Source organism: Camellia sinensis, chromosome 7 (assembly GCF_055761805.1).
Source record: "Camellia sinensis isolate YWXY chromosome 7, ASM5576180v1, whole genome shotgun sequence".
Classification (NCBI taxonomy): domain Eukaryota; kingdom Viridiplantae; phylum Streptophyta; class Magnoliopsida; order Ericales; family Theaceae; genus Camellia; species Camellia sinensis.
This window is the reverse complement of record NC_138967.1, coordinates 20,528,925-20,533,996: the sequence shown is the minus strand read 5'-3', so window position 1 is coordinate 20,533,996 and position 5,072 is coordinate 20,528,925.

The following is a 5,072-nucleotide window of genomic DNA, read 5'->3' as shown; positions in this document are numbered from 1 at the left end:
CCTTAAGTGTCTAGTTGGGCCCATTTAGGTTTGGGTTTGCCATTTCTAATGACTCGAAGTATGGATATGGATATTCAAGCCTAGGAACACGAGAAGAGGCTCTAAGGTTCCTAAGAGTTCTTTCTAGTTCAATGTCCAAACTCCACAATTCAGTGTGACAAGAACGGCGCCCGTGCATACACCACTCACACACACACACACACCAAGTTTCGACTCTGGTGCACTAAGTTATGAAAGCAAAATATCAAAGGAGAAAATACTCACAACGGTTTAACAAAAAAGCTTTACTCGTCTTGCAGGTACTTGACGTGTAGACCGTTGTCTCCAACCTCCACTTGATCTCTTTCTTTCTTTATAGCACTTTGGTACTTTGCTTGCGAGTATTTGCTTCTTTTCTTCTTTTTTTTTGTTTAAAGCACTTTAGTGTTGCGGTTTGTTTTTAAATCTTGGTTGCGCTCCATTTGCACTTCGGTGATAGCTCCACTTGCAAAAACTCTGCACATTTAGCAACGCTAAAATATAAAATCTAAACTAAAAATTAAAATAAGAATGTAACTTTAAATTAATTAGTTTCGCCAGAAGTCCCTGGCAACGACACCAAAATTTGATGGGTCGTTTCATACACCAAAAATAAGCTCTAAACTATACCAAATTTCTCAGAATAATGGCAAGTCTAGGTATCGATCCACAGGGACAATTATGAAATTAAACTAATTTAATTGCTAAATTCCTAAATTAATTTTGATTAAAAAGATGATTGATTCATGAACTAATACTAATTAATATACTAACAAATTAAACAAGCGATTAAAAATGAAATTGGAATTACTGATTGTTGGAAAAACCTAAGGTAATGAATTCACCACTAGTTACATAAATAAGGTTTCAATTTGAAAATCAATTATGTTACAGTTCGAACTAAATAATACTTCGTAACTATAAGTTCAAAGCATTTGTCAAGAAAATCACAGTGTTCAATATAGAGGCACGAACCATCTCAAGTAGTACGAGTCGTTCGCTCTAAACTAGAGTAGCAAAACGACTCGTCCATCATAGTATGGCTCATCTCAAACCTTGAATATGAAAGCAAAGAAAACCATTGTATGGAAAGCATTCAACAATCACAGAAAAAAGAATACCTGAAAAGAATACTGAAAAATAAATTTGAAACTTCTTAAACACCATACAATTTGTTCAAACCTTTACATAATCAAAAAGCAAAAAGAAAACCCTATTTACTTGGCTAGGGTTTCATTAAAACCCTAGAAAAAGGAGCCTAGCCACTCATGGAGGAGTGGGAAGAGGTAGAGGGAGAAGAAGCCACCATGGGAGACATTCTTCAAACTTCAAGTTCATTCTCTAAAAACCCTTGCCTCTCTCTTCCTTTGAAAAAATATCAAAACCCTAATCTAGCCTTTTCATACCTTTGCAATTTTTTCCAAATTCAAAACATTAGGCACGCTTCTCGAGGTAAGACCGCAGGTGCAGAAAATTCCACCTTACGTACGGAGAGGGTTCCACACGTGCAGGAATGGGCCTCCGCACATGCAGTTTTTTCAGCCTCCGTTTGGCTGCAATGAATGGGCTGCGTATGCGGGAATAGTCCTCTGCACGTGCGGGAAGCAATTTTTTTTCTACAATTTCTACATTTATGCTCATTAAGTGACTGCCAAATGATATAATGTATGACCAACATTAACACATACTTTCAAACAAAAAAAAAATCAATAGCGAAATTATATTTTTTGAAATAGATTTATGCTTTTCAAACAGATTTAGAAATAGATGTATGATCACTTTCAGCTTATCAGTCAGCATACAATTTAGAAACAGATTTTTTGTTTGGAAATTTCGCACTATTGTACGAAATTATATTATAATTCTGTCAAACATCTAACCATTTGAACATTGAAATAAAAATAAATTCGGACCTTCATTTTTTAACAGTGTCAAGAGACTATTTCACTGAGCAATTACAGAGTAGCAATTACAGAGTGGGGGAAAAAAAAAATCCCCAATGTATGATTTGATGGGTATTGCCCAAAATCTGATAAATAATCAACAAAGGGAAGCAAATAAATTATTTACTATTTCAATCAGAGCATCAAATTTCAATGAAAATAATCAGAATACATAAGATTACATACACAATCAATGAGTAGCCATACATGCAAATACATAGACAATCAATGGATTAGGGCTTTGAAACTAACGAGAAAGAAAGGAAAAAGAGGGGGAAATGTATCAAACCCTAAAATCAAACCCATTTACAACATCAACCCATAAAACTCTAGTAATGAAACCACTTCAAACAAACCCATTGCAGAAATGAAGACAAAATTAAACTGAATGGATAGAATAAACAACCCCAGAGCAAGAGTTCATAGTTGGGGAAATAGAAGAAGGGGTAGAGAGAGAGAGAGAGAGAGAGACCGAGAGCGAGATAGAGAGAGTAAGAGCGAGACAGAGAGCGAGAGAGCAAGAGAGCAAAAGGGAGTGAGCAAGAGAGCGAACCTATTAGCAGCGGTGACAGTGCCGATTTGTGGCATACAGGGACCGACAGTGCTGATGATGCACGGTCGTAAGGTTTGTTGGTGATTGATCTGTGTGAGAGAGAGGTTATGTGGTTGTGTATACACAGAGAGGCTAAATGTGTGAGACAAAGGCGCGAATATGAAATCATTCCCTCTATAAAATTTAGAGCTTTAGCAACTAAATGTTTTATTTGTCGGGAAATGTTAATATATAAGGAGTAAATAATTTTATACAACTACTTTTTTTTTAGTCACCAAAATTGAATAAATTGCCAACCAAAATTTTTGGTCACTGAAATTTTTTCAATATCATCTAGTGCTATTTGGCGACTAAATATTATTTTGTCGGCAAAAGGTATAAGACGATGACTAAAAACAATTTAGTAGCCTAAAATATATACTATCGCCGACTAAAATTTTTGTTAGTAGCCTATAATGGAATATTTAGCGACAAAAATATTTTTTGGTCGCCAATAAGCTATATTTCTCGATTAAAAAAATTTAGCAGCTATATCATAAACCGGCAATGACTAAAATATTTATTTAGTCGCTAAAAAGTAAATTTTTGTTTATCATTCGGCGACTAAATAATTTTAGTAGCCAAAACTAACTATACAACGACTAAGAAGTTTTTTTTGTCACCACTTGTGCAATTTTTAGCAACTAAAAATTGTTTGTCTCCAATTGTGGCAATATTGGTGACTAAATTTGTTTTAGTCCCCAATAATCAAATTTAGTCACCAATTCCACAACTTTTGGCGACTAAATTTTTTTTAGTCGCCAAATTTAGTGGCCAAAAATATAATTTCATGTAGTGTATATCAATGATTATAAATGTGTATATTTACATTTAATTTCTTTCACATTATGTAATCTCTTGAATTATTGGCGGTTACAAATCAAATAATTAAAAATAAAAATGTATTTGATAGGATAACTTGATATTCAGTCCATTGGATCAACTAATTCCAAAACTAATCCCATCATTCATTAGAGCGATCCAATTAAAATCGGAACAAAATCTTGTATAGACTATCCCACAGAAATTAATTGCAGATAAGAAATTTTGAATCTAAAATCATTGATGGAAGGAGCACAAGGTCTCATCTTTGATTCTAATTCATTTATATGAAATAAAATAATAAGCAATTCAACAATCAATCACACGTTATTAAAAACATGATATACATGTGTAGTCCCAATTACGTTGACCTCGTACTAAATTAACTACCTTGTTGACTCATTATATTGGAGAAGAAAAAAAAATCAAATACTTATCCTCTTTGAGAAAATATTATACACACTATAATATATAAAAGTTTTAGAGATCAAATTTTTTGGTCTTTAAAATTGAAAATTTTGTTGCAAAAAATATTTAATGACCAATTTCTATTGTTATGAGAATATTAGCTAAAAGGTCGCCTTGAAAAGTCAAAAATAAGACTTTTAATGACAAATTTTTGAAAATATCACTAATAAATACACTTTTAGAGAAAAAATAATTTGGTCTAAAAAAAGTTAATTTTTTAAGATAAAAAATTTGATCCAAAAAGATAATAATTCATCATTAATATCTAATTTTCGTTACTAAAAATATAATAATAATAATACTTTTCACAATAAAAATATTTAATCCCTAAATTTTAGTTTCTAAAACTTTAATTTTTTTGTAATGACATATACATATTTCATTAACTTTTTTTAATCGTCAAAACACAAAAGTGATTTATATTTTAACATAAATCAATCCCAGACTTTTTGTCAACACAAAAAGTTCAACCACCATAACCAACTACATTATTCCATCAATATTACTCTCTCTCGAAACTCATTTCCAATTGTTTTCCTAGTATTTCACCTGCTCTATTCACGTGGCTTTCACTAATAAAAAATGTTATACAATATGGGTCTCAGTCCATTACAGCATAGACTCAGTAAATTTGAGTCAAATTATAATTAAAATTTTATTTTTGTATTTTAGTTAGTATTTTTTTATGGGATCTGAACGGTTTCCAGTCTAGATCTAGGATAGTTCGGCCCATTGGACCCATTTCGGCCCATAAGAAAAATGATTCGAATACATAGTATCCGTTATCCGATCGACGTGATTTTTTACAGGAATAATGTGCTCAGCAAATCTTAAAATGTGAACGGTTTGGATTATCAAAAGTGGGCCCAATGGGCCAGACTGGACCCCCCAGTCCAGATGGTGGACTAGAGGCAAGCCCCAGCTTTTTTTATGTACACATTTCATCAGGTTCTCTATTTTAAAATTTAATTTTATAAAATATTTATTTTTTATTGGGTGGTTGATTGGGTGGATGACCGGGTGGTCGATCACTTGGTGAAAATTGCCTAGTTTTGAGAGATATTAGGTGATCGACTGGGTGGATGATCAGGTAGTCGGACCACTTAGTGAAAGTTGTCCAATTTTTTCATTTATTAGGTAGTCAACCAGGTGGTCGATTGGGTGAATGACTTGGTGATCGACCACTACATCATCAAGCAATGTACTTTAGCAATGTAAAAATTTATTTT